The sequence below is a fragment of the Bufo bufo genome, chromosome 3, assembly GCF_905171765.1.
Source record: "Bufo bufo chromosome 3, aBufBuf1.1, whole genome shotgun sequence".
Lineage (NCBI taxonomy): Eukaryota > Metazoa > Chordata > Amphibia > Anura > Bufonidae > Bufo > Bufo bufo.
The window spans coordinates 529,485,742-529,498,422 of record NC_053391.1 but is presented as its reverse complement, the minus strand read 5'-3'; the positions used below and the strand labels follow the sequence as shown (position 1 = coordinate 529,498,422).

Sequence of the window (12,681 nt, the reverse complement as noted above, 5' to 3'; positions counted from 1 at the left end):
TGTGCCTTATCTCTTGCCAAGAAGCGCTATTCGGTAACCTGGCTCAGGATGACTTTCTATACTTCCATTTTCTGAAAGGGTTCCGAAGGCTTATCTTTGCTTACAAAGCGACGAAATGTAACATTTCAATTAGAAGGGAAATAAGGGGTCTTTTAATTACCTAAAGTAAATAAAGCAGACTGATCAGGGCACTGAACTCTACAATCTCATGGGGAATAATTACTAGTGCAATTACTGCTATGTCTGCATGGAAACTATCTGTATTCCTGAACCTCTGTGCACCTATTACTCTTGGAGTAACACTGCTCATACAGTCGGCCAGTTAAATTCTGCATCTTTGTAATATACCTTTATATCTTTTTTTTTTATAAAGATAACAGTGTTGCTACACTACAGGCAGCACGGTGGCTCCGTGGTTAGCACTGGGGTCGAATCTGATCAAGAACATAATTTGCATGGAGTTTGTATGTTCTCCCCATGTTTGTGTGGGTTTCCTCCGGGTACTCCGGTTTCCTCCCACACTCCAAAGACATACTGATAGGGACTTTAGATTGTGAGCCCCATTGGGGACAGCGTTATGCTAATGTCTGTAAAGCTCTGCGGAATATAGTAGCGCTACATAAGTGCATAAAATAAATAAATAAATAAGTCTCTAGTATATACCATAAATGTCTAACCGGTAGCGGTCCCTCCACTGTTCAAGCTGGTGACCACTTGAAAATAGTTGCAGCAGCAGAAGTAAAGTGCAGTGAAACTTAGTCTCTCTTTCCTGACAATCTAGTTTCATTTTTAAATAAATGTTAAAAAGCTGTAGTTGACAGATCTGTTGTGCAGCTCATTTTGTACATTAGTATTGCTGTAGGTCTGACTTTCATTAGCACAATATTATTCCCAGCAGCCTTCCTTATTTAAGACATGAATCCTCAATTCAAGAATTCAGAACAGACTATTTGTATATCTAAGTGTTAAACAGAATCATGCATTTATGGGTCAATGAAGTAGAAAAGCTTGAGTACTTCAACCAGGTTGCTCTGAGTTATTCATATAAGGGTACTTTCACACTAGCGTTATTCTTTTCCGGTATTGAGTTCTGTCCTAGGGGCTCAATACCGGAAAAAAACGTTTCAGTTTTATCCTAATGCACTCTGAATAGAGAGCAATCCGTTCAGCATGCATCAGGATGTCTTCAGTTCAGTCCCTCCTACGGTATTTGGCCGGAGAAAATACTGTACTTGCCGGTATGCCGGCACTAATTTCCATTGAAATGTATCAATGCCGGATCCGGTACCAAGTGTTGCGGAAAAACGGATCCGGTTTGCATGCGCATGCTCAGACGTTTAAAAATGCGAAAAAAAAAAATACTGGATCCGTTTTTCTGGATGACACCGGAGAGACGGATCCAGTATTTCAATGCAACGGAATTGGCTGCCAGAATCCTCTAACGCAAGTGTGGAAGTACCGTAAGCCATAATAAGATCCGTAAACAGCAGATAATCTATTGATAACTGACAGATAGGCTAAGGCTACTTTCACACTTGCATTTTTGCCTGATCAGGCAGGGATCAGCAAAAACGCTTCAGTTTTTGATAATACAACCGGCTGCATCTGTTATGAACAGATCTGGTTGTATTATCTCCAAAATAGGCACTGACTGATCCGGCATTAATCAATGAGTGCCAGATCCGTTTTCAATTTTCTGTCTGGTATGGGAAGGCAACCAAATGGAACGGAATGCATTTTGGAGCATTACGTTCAGTTTCATTTTGTCCCCATTGACAATAAGTGGGGAAAAAATGGAAGTGTTTTTCTCCGGTATTGAGATCCTCTACCACATGCATGCTCAACCTGCGGCCCTCCAGCGTTTGCAAAACTACAACTCCCAGCATGCCCGAACAGCCTACAGCTATCAGCCTGCAGAAGGGCATTGTGGGAGTTGTAGTTTTACAACAGCTGGAGTGCCGCAGGTTGAGCATCCCTGCTCTACCAGATATCAATATCGGAAAAGAGAAACACATGTGAAAGAGGCCTAAAATCAAAGAAAATGAACAAAAAACAGACATTTAAAAAGCCAAACAAAAAAACTAAAACATGATAGACATGTTAGAGGAAGATGAGGTTTCACTTGCCTCTTTCTTAATGTTCAGTTTTTTTTGGCACCTCTGAATGATTTTGATTGAACTACAAAGTCATTGAAATGTAGAAGACTGAAATAGCTAGTGCTCTGACACTCCAGCGAACCAAAGTGAGAACCATTTATTACAAATGGAGAAAACTTGGAACAACGGTCACAGGAGTGGCCAACCTACAAAAATTTCACCAAAAGTGCATTGAATGCTCATCCAGGAAGCCACAAAAGAATACAGATAAACATAGAAGTAACTGCAGTCCTCACTGCAGGAGTGGCCGATGCATGAGGTGATCATAAATACCTGGTCCCTGTAGCTGGGTTTGGTCTCTATCATTCCCCGACCAGCTCTTCATCTCCCCAGTGTGCCGATATCAACATCCGGCACATGGCTGTTGCAGCAATGAGCTGCTCCCCTTGCATGATGTGATACAAGAGGAGCTATTGGCTGCAGGGGTCATGTGCTCCCTGTCAAAAGGATGTTATCAGCACACCAGGAAGTGATAGAGACCGAATCCAGAGGTGGGGACCAGGTAAGTATGATTACCGCCACAGGTCGGCCACTCTGTGAGGTCTTATAAAATGTTGGGTAACCCCTTTTAGGCCAATGAACAGTATTCCACAATAAGAAAGACATTGGGCAAAAATGGCATTCATGGGAGAGATGCAAGGTGCAAACGACAGCTAACCTGTCTCGCATTTGCCAAAGAAACATCTAGATGACCAGCAAGACCTTAGGGATGATGTTTTGTGATCTCAAAACATGTGGATAACACCACATTCCATCATAAGAACATCATACCAACAGTCAAACATGGTGGTGGTAGCTCAATGTTCTGGCGCTACTTTGTTTCTGGAGGAGGACCTGGACAATTTTTCATAATTGACGGAACCTTAAATTCTGTTCTCCATCAGAAAATCCTGAAGGACGTCTGCCTGAAGTAGTATGTGTTTGATGGGTGTAGTGGGAAGACCCATTGGGCTGAGTTGGTGTAGAGGGAGGGGAGGAACAAGAGAAAGAGGAGCACTGGGTGTGGAGATGCACTGCTGGGAGGTACAGTGGGTGGATGTAGAGAAGAGCTACTTGCATCACAACTGACATCCCACTAGGATGAGATGGAGCAGGAAGTAGAGGCTGCAAAGGAGAAATGAGAAAAGCATGGCTTGATCAAAACATGCTTCAAGGTACTCAGCTGTGGTCTGTCATATTACAAACCATTGCAGTAATATGTCGTCTTTCATAGACACGGATAAACCCTTTAAACAGTCAGCTGATGCTCAAGAACCCTCCTATGGAGCTAAATCAAAAGGATTCTGCAAAGAAAAATGGGACAAAATTCCTCCACAGTGATGTCAAAAACTTACCGCAAGTTATTGCAGTTGTTACTGCTAAGAGTCCCACAACCAGTCATTTAAATTCTGATTCAATTTTTAACGTCAATTAATTGAATAATCATTTAAAACCTTGATTTTGGGTTTATTCATGTTGTGCTCATATTATAATAAAATTAGTTGGATGATCTGAAACATTTCAAGTGGCAAATTGGCAAAATAAAATAAATTGTGTGTAGGCAAATATCTTTTCACAGCACTTGTATATGAAAATTAAAGGGGTTATCCGATATCTAAAATATCCCTTCGAATGTCTGGGCCCCTTGAATGGATTATACTTACCCCCTTGAAGCTGGTCACCATCACAGCCTGCTATTGGCTGCCCCCCCCCATGCTAGATGTTTTTTTCCAAGCGATGGGGAGATGCAGGTGTCGGGGAGAGGCAAGTATAATCCATACAAGGGGCCCGGGCATTGGGGAGGGGTATTTAGTTTTAATGAAAAAGCTTTAAAGATGTAATGTGGTGGCATAATATTTAGATCAGCGGAGGTCCGACAACCGGCACCCCTGCCCATCAGCTGTTTGAAGGGGCTGAAGTGCTTGTGCAAGCGCTTGGCGCGGTGGTCCTGCAAGTTTACCTGCATGTTGTCTCCTTTGCAGCAGCAGTACAATGGGATTAAAACCATTCCTTTCCATTCAGATTAATGGGACGACCACTGCACTTCCACTACAAGGGAGACAACACGCAGGTAAACTTACACGAACACTGCAACTCCTTCAAACAGCTGATCGTTTAGGGTGCAGGGAGTCAGCTCCCCACAGATCCCATACTATGACCTATTCTGAGGATCATCACACTGCTCGACCGCTTCAATTCAACTGTTTTTGGAGAAAAAAGGAGCGGAAAATACAACGCATTTGCTTAAACATTTGCTCGAGCAATGCTGGGATGCATTTCTGCTTTTGAGGGGGAAAAAAAAGGGTCTCCTGATCCTCCATGGTTTTTGATCATCAAAGCCTACATTTTTGGACTGTCAAATGTGGGACAGATTGCAATTTACTTACCAGTGTCCAACAGTTCTGCAGAAAAGAAAGTAGGCTAGGGGTACAATGTAACTTATGTAAAGGGGATGGCCACTATATATTACTAGCTGCACATATGTTGGGAACAGTCCACGCATGCAGCTAGTATTAACGAGTAACTAAACTTTTAATTAATCTTTTTGGTAAAATGCCCCTAATAATACTTTTTGTAATGTAATGTATTAATGCATTTTTAATAGAGATACCCCCCCCCCCCCCCCAAAGCGCACCTTTCCCTGTAGGTTTAAAATCTACTTCTCTGTACACCACTGACTTCTCAGCCGTGTACGGAGTATGGAGTCTACGGTTTATGAATGGGGCCGCAGGTACTGATGGAGAGGTCTCATTTACAGTGAAGACAGACTGTGCATGTGCTAGTTTCCCTGTCCATCCGCAGTGTAAATGAATAGAGGTTTCAGCTGATAGGCAGAAACCTCCATCAGTGCCCATTTTTGGAGCTCAGTGCCAGCACGCAGGTCAGGGGACCAGTAAGTAAATATGAATAGCAAATAGTGAATCCTACCCCTGAACAATAGGAAAGTGGTACAAATGACACTATGTTAGGGTTCTTTCACACGAGTGTTAAAGTTTTACGGTATTGAGTTCCGTCATAGGGGCTCAATACTGGAAAAAAACGCATCAGTTTTGTCCTAATGCATTCTGAATGGAAAGCAATCCGTTCAGTATGCATCAGGATGTCTTCAGTTCCGTCCCTTGTACGGTATTTGGCTGGAGAAAATACTGCAGCATGCTGCGGTTTTTTCTCCAGTCGAAATTCCAAAATGAAATGTATTAATACCGGATCCGGTACCAAGTGTTCAGGAAATTGCCGGATTAACAGATCCGCATGCGCAGACCTTTAAAAATTTGAAAAAAAGAAATACCGGATGCGTTTTTCCGGATGACACTGGAGAGACAGATCCGGTATTTCAATGCATTTGTCAGATGGATCCGCATCCGGATCTGGAAACAAATGCTATCCATTTGCATACGGATTTCCGGATTCGGCAGGCAGCTCCGGCAACGGAACTGCCTGCCGGATTCTTCTAACGCTAGTGTGAAAGTGCCCTTAGTAGGCAAAATGACTTGGACTGTTTGCAGACCAAAGCCACCTGCCTCACAATCCCACAACGGTGTTAGAAAATATAAATCACTTTCTTTTTTGGCTCCAATTATTATCCTAATATGTTAAAACAATACAATTTATAGCATCTGCATTAATCTGTCTAGAATAATAGTCAATTTAACTATGGCTGAGAAGCGATGGGTAGTATTATGTAAGGAAATTAGGCAAAAAGGGTTGATAATGCAGTCATTAAATCAGCATGTAGCTTATAGGATCAGATTTCATGCTTGTTTTGCTGTAACTTCTCTCGCAGATATCACAGGAGCATTTGGAAGACAATTTTAATTTGCATAATTAAAATAAAAATAGGCGTTAAATTCAGTTGTATAATTAAATTCTAATAGAGCAGCAAGGTGCAGTCTGTCAACATGTGTTATAACCATGTAAACCGTTTCTCTACATCCGAGCCGAGCACACAGCGATTCCAATGGGGATCAGAGCCGACTATAAACTTGTACAGAATAGCATGTATTTACCAGCCTTAGGGCTCATGCACACGACCGTATGTATTTTGGGGTCCGCTAAACACAGATCCACAAAGAATATGGCTGACATCCGTGTGCATTTTGTATTTTGCGTAATGGAACAGCTGGACCCTAATAGAACAGTCCTATCCTTGTCTGTAATGTGGACAATAATAGGACATGTTCTATTTTTTGGCGCAACGGAAAAACGGACATATGTAAACCGAATGCACACGGAGTACCTTCCGTTTTTTTTCCGGACCCATTGAAATGAATGGTTCTGCATATGCTCCACAAAAAAAACGAAACGACATGGAAAGAAAATATGTTCATGTGCATGAGCCCTTAAAGGGATTTTCCAGGGACAAAGACTTTCTGTACTGCCCGCAGCCTGCCTCTGTAAGTAGAAGATTCATACTTACCTGTTCCCCACCACGCTCATCCTCTGTGCTGGCTCCTGCACGTCTATGCGCCGGTCCCTGGGCTGTTTACATTTGGCGGTGCACGGGCATTGTCATATGCTCTACTGCAGCCAATAAGTGACCCGGTCATAAGCAGCAAATCACCTCTGAAGGCATCTGACCATGCTCTGCCGGATGTAAACAGTCCGGGGACCGGGACATGGACATGCGGGAGCCAGAGTGGAGGACCATAGCAGCGCAAAGCAGGCAAGTATGAATCTTCTATTTACGGAGGAAGACTGCAGGCATCAGAGAAAGTCCAAGAGCTGGTAATCCCTTGTACAATCCATATGTGCTCCGGATAATGCAAGTTCAAAGTGAAAGATCAGTAAAGGAGACAGATACAGAATGAAAGTTATATTAGAGCCATTTTATTAAGACTTTTTTTTGTAACAATTCTGTAAGTCCTCATTCACACGTCAGTGATTCACGGACAGCACACGTACCCATTTATTTTAATGTGTGTATTCACACATCTATGTTTTTGCACTGAAGCATGCCCTATTTTGTCCGTGTTCACGGATCTATCATGCCTATTATAGTCTATGGGTCCATGGAAAACACGGAAGCAACACGGATGCCATCCGTGTTTCATAGACCATTAGGAGGAGATGCTGTGAAAATAAATCTTCAGCTGTGCTGTGTTCATGAAACACGGATGACACACGGCAGGCAAAAAACAGACACATGGAGCAAACACTGAACCTTCACGGATGAATCACTGACAATCCTATCACGGAATTCAGTATGGACCCGGTCAACACGGACAAGTTGTTAGGCCCCTTTCACACGGGCGCCGCGGAAGAGGTCCGGATGCGTTGCGGGTGCACTGCGGTAAACCCGCGCGAGTGCGCACGCAATTTTAGTCAGTTTTGTCTGTGATTGCGTTGTTCATTTTTTTCCGCACGAGTGCAAATAGTTTTAATGCGTTCTACACACGCGTGACAAAAAACTCAATGTTAATATCCAGAACCGAACCTGGACTTCTTCACTTAAGTTCGGGTTAGGTGTCCTGTATTCTTTAATACAGAATGCTAAGTAACATGAGGGTTAAAAAAAATACTCACCTCATCCACTTGATCGCATTCATCAGAACCTGTGCTGAGGTCACCGCACTCACCACATGGTGAGCGCGATGACGTCAGCGCAGGTCTTGCAAGAAGACGACGATAACGGCTGCGCAATCAAGTTGAATTTTTTTATTATTTTTTAACCCTCAATGGTCATTTTACTTTTATTCTGTATTAAAGAATGCTATTATTGTCCATTATAACCATGTTATAATGGAAAATAATAAAGTAAATGGACTTTAATGGGGTCCCGGGGCTCATCCCTATCTATTCACATCATCTCCTTAGCAACCATGCGTGAGAATCGCATTGTATCCGCACTTGCTTGCTGATGCTATGTGACTTTCACTGAAGCCCCATTCACTTCTATGGGGCCTGCGTTGCGTGAAAAACACAGAATATAGAACATGCTGTGATTTTCACGCATAAGTGATGCGTGAAAAACAACGCTCAAGTACACAGCCCCATTGAAATGAATGGGTCAGGATTCAGTGCGGGTGCAATGTGTTCACGTCACGCATTGCACCCGCGCGGAAAACTCGCCCGTGTGAAAGGGGCCTTACTGTAAGTAAAGGTACTGCACACGGGTGGTGTCCATGTGCAGTCTGATTTTCCTGCAGACATATGGGAATGAGGGAGTGTTGAAGAAAAATTGGGCTGCTATTTTCTCTGAACAGACAGATGGCCCATGATGAAAATCAAACATGTGAATATACCTATTGTAAAGATGAGCGGATTTGTTTTAACTCCATTTAAAAAGTTTTATTTGGGTACAAATCAATTCTACCCGAATCAAATATAGTATGATCCAATTGCCTTGAAAGTTAGTATAAAACACTTTAGAGTCTCCTAGGACTTACACTCTCGCCCTCCCTCTCTCTCTCTCTCACTCCAATTCGCCCCAAATGAATCACAAAATATCTGGGGTTGTTTGAGGGGCAAATTTTTCTGAAATTCGGAACAAAACCGGTTTGGTACAAACAAGGACACCTATAAGAAACAGAGCCATTCCTGACTCCATTACAGTGGCCATTTACCATTTAGAGCAGAGGTGCACAACCTCTTCTGGTCCAGAGGCCACACTGTCCTACCGTACACTCCCAAGGGCCGCAAAAGACCTAATGGTGCATTACCATCGGAGACAATTAGGGTGTGTTCACAGGATGGATTTTTAATAAATGGGGGTTTACTTGAACACAAAACTGCATTTTCAGATTGTGTTTTTTTACATAGATCCAGGCCAAAAACCACACAGAAAACGGACAACAGGTGGACACGTGTTGAGTGTTTTTTGATGCTTCCCATTCATTTCAAATGGGAGATTCAGCACAGATCCCCTCCCAGGATGGGACATGCTGCTTCTTTTTTCCATGTGGATCCCACTGCTTCCCATTAAAATGAATGGGAGGTTGTTTTCAGGCAGAAACATGCCAAAATCAGTGCCAAAAGCTGTGTGTGAACTGGCACTTAGGACATGTTCTCCTGGTATATGGGGAATACAGAGATGGCTGCATAGTGCACCATCAGTACTTGCCCATTTCTGCTCCTATACTTTATGCTATGCCTCATCTCTCCAAATACTTATGAGCAGAAACATACAAATTATTGTGTGTGCAATACTCACATGTTTGTTGGAATGTCCGTTAGCAGTCTCTGTCAGATTCTATTGTTTTTTATGGTAAAAATAATGCTGTGTGAAACATTTTTTCCCGAAAAAATAATGGACAGCTAGGGACGGCATTATAAGTCAACAGTGCCCGACTGGAGTCAATGGTATGCGTCAAGTGATGGATCTGGCACTGAGCGGTCAGACCCATTTATAGTGGGGAAAAACTGAGACAAAGGTCACTTAAAACTAAGGTAAGTTAGAACTGTGAATATTATTATATGCTGGATATAAACAAAATGCATTTCTCTACCTAAAAGAACACAAGAGACAAAATTTAGGAGCCTCATGAGGTGGTTTTAGTTTGATCACATATAATATTCCAAACCTTTTTGTCTTCATACTTTTGAGCTTTGAATTAGACTATTCTTCTTTTCACAAGCTTTAACATTTCTAGGACTTTTTTTCTGGGCCCCGTATGGTTATATGAATGAGTTTTGTAAAGGAAAACACCATTAAAAGGCATCTTTCAAATTGTCTTCGGTCTTCCGCTCTTTATGATAGGCATGTTGAAGATTGGTTGACTGAGCCGCTTAATTCCTTCCATAAAAACATCCCTTTTCCACAGGATAGAGGAGAAGTTTCTGATTCACAGGCGGTTCGACGTCAATCAGATGTTTCCCCTGTTTGGAGCAGTGGCCAAGCATGTAGGCTACCGCTCCATTCGGCTCTATGATCGCACTCTGCGATGTCCGGCAGTCCTATAGAGTTACACTGCGCGCAGGCGTGACCACTACTCCTATTCTCATGATCAGCGGTGGCCCCATAAGTCATGCCCTATCCTGTGGATACAGGACCACCTCTTTAACGAGCGCACTATTTAATCGTCAAGGGAAGTATGAAAATTATTAGTAAAAGTTATGAGGGAAAGATTAAAATATAGTACAGTAGATTACCACCTCTCTTACTAGGAAAAAGGGTTAATAAATGTTTAGTTTACTTTTTGTTTTATTACTGTGGCCGTAGTGTTGAAGATATCGATGCAAGCTCAGTAGGGGACCCAAGCGTTAGGGAAATAATGAGTGAGCAAAATTTATTGCCAACTAAGAGCCTGCAAGAAATCGTTACTATCATGCAGTCGTTGTGTAGGATCAATAGCTGCTTTGTGCATGCCGGAAGAAGAAAAACGTAGGTACAAACCAGCTCAGTACACCATGATAGGTCCCACATAAGGACACACTGTATGGCGGTATATTAAAAGCAGTTACAGTATTACAAGTCATTCCAGACACCTATCAGTGCATTACCTCAACCATACAATGTACTGAGCACACAGCATTCGGCCTCTGACGGATGAAAGACATGGCTCTGAAGGAACTCAGCCGCAGCACTAATGAATAAAGCATCCGCACGTACGTGCTGGGCAACATCTGCTAGATTTACATGCAACCCATGGACAGCCAGGAGAATCAATAGATGTCAAAGAGGAGAAAGTGTTTTATAAAAGTAATTATAAAGCAGCTTACAACAAGTAAGATACTCACCTATGGTCAAAAAAGACGACCACAATCTCTATCAACGCCTTTAACCAGTGGAAGAACAAGCTATTCGGTTATGTAAATCATTTTGCACCTTTGTTTTTTAGTGATGTATGGGGCTTTACTCAGGTCATTTTTAATTTAGTATTTTTTGTTTTTATTTTTATACCTGGAAAAATGTAAAAATAAAATAAAAAAAAGAGTCAGATTTTCATGTTTTCTTTTGCTTTTTAAAACAGCATAGAGGGCAACAAAAAAACTTTTTTTAAATTCCATCCCCTTTCCATAATGGATATTTTTATATAGGGGATGTATGGGTTATGGTCACTGGAGTCGGGGCTAGAAGCTGCGGTATGGTGTGCGCTGGATTTTTCTCTTGTCTTTTTTTATTTTACACTTTGCATCAAATAAATATGAGGGATGCATTTATATAGCGCCACCATATGCCGCAGCGCTTTACAGACATTAGCCATTATGGGGCATTTAACATTGTGTTTTTTTTTTGTATTGCTAATTTCTACTGTAACTGGATCTGAGGTTTTACAGGGGAAATACAAGGGTGCCAAGATGCATCCACAGCAACATAATAAATCTGGATCATCAGGATCATTATTCTCTATAGGGAGTTGTGCCGTCACTAACAGCAGGCTCCCCCTTCCTTGCATAGTTACATTTAAAGCCTTTGGGTGGATGGCATGCAGTTAAAATCAATAGGATCAGACAGTATGCCAATTTGAGGTATTAAAAATTGTTTCGCCAAAAAGGAGCCTTGACACCAGCGTATAGCCATAGATTTATTCTATCCATCCACACACTATACAAACAAAAAAAGTGTAAGAACTGAAAACGGCAGCATTTCATAAAATAAAACCTAATAAGGAGAACACAAATCCAAAAAGAAAGCTATTACTGACAGATTGTTAGGAACTGCACAAAGCACCTGTTGTACTTTTATTATGTTGCTCGTTACAACTTTATACTAAAACCTCTCCTTCTCAAATAAAAACCAGTGAAGTAGAAGTGGCAGTGACATGATTGCTGATATGATAGATCTGCATAATAATAGTTTCCATGGGAATTAAATCATTTGGAAGAATGTATCATCTTTAACGAAAAATGCACATACCATTATTTGTAGTCCTAACAGCTGAATTCGGTTTTACTTGAAATTGAATGGATTATGTGAGGCCCCGACAAGGTGAACAGCTCTGGTCTGTATATGGCTACTTTCACACTAGCGTTCTTGCTGGATCCGGCAGGGTTTAGCAAAAACACTTCTGTTAGATGATAATACAACCGACTGCATCTGTTATGAACAGATCCGGTTGTATTATCTTTAACATACCCATGAAGGATCAGTCATGAACTCCATCGAAAGTCAATGGGGGACGGATCAGTTTTCCATTGTGTCAGAGAAAACAGATCAGTACCCATTGACTTGCATTGTGAGTCATGACGGATCAGTCTTGCTCCGCATTCCAGGAAGGAGAGCAAACCACAGCATGCTGCATATTGCTCTCCGGTATGAGAACAGAACGGAATACATTTTGGAGCATTCCGTTCTGTTCAGTTACGTTTTGTCCCCATTAACAAGGAATGGGGATAAAACGGAAGTGCTTTTTTCCGGTATTGAGACCCTATGATGGATCTCAATACCGGAAAATATTAACGCTAGTGCCAACAACTGTGATAAAATAACAATGCAGACTCACCTAGTTTATCTCCCATCAGGCTTTGTTTGTTAGGCAGTCATTTCTTTTATTTTAATTTTTTTTTTGGTGGGGGGGGGGGGGGGGGGTGTGTATATGACACTTTGATAATTTTTAATTTATTTTTTGTGGGAGGTGAAGCAAATCGGCCATTTTGACTTTTTTTC

General features: G+C 41.8%; 1 protein-coding gene across 1 annotated transcript in view; it reads right to left on the bottom strand.

Annotated features, from left to right (window-relative positions):
- DIAPH3 (diaphanous related formin 3) overlaps positions 1 to 12,681 on the bottom strand; it is a 754,726-nt gene that overhangs the window by 223,431 nt on the left and 518,614 nt on the right.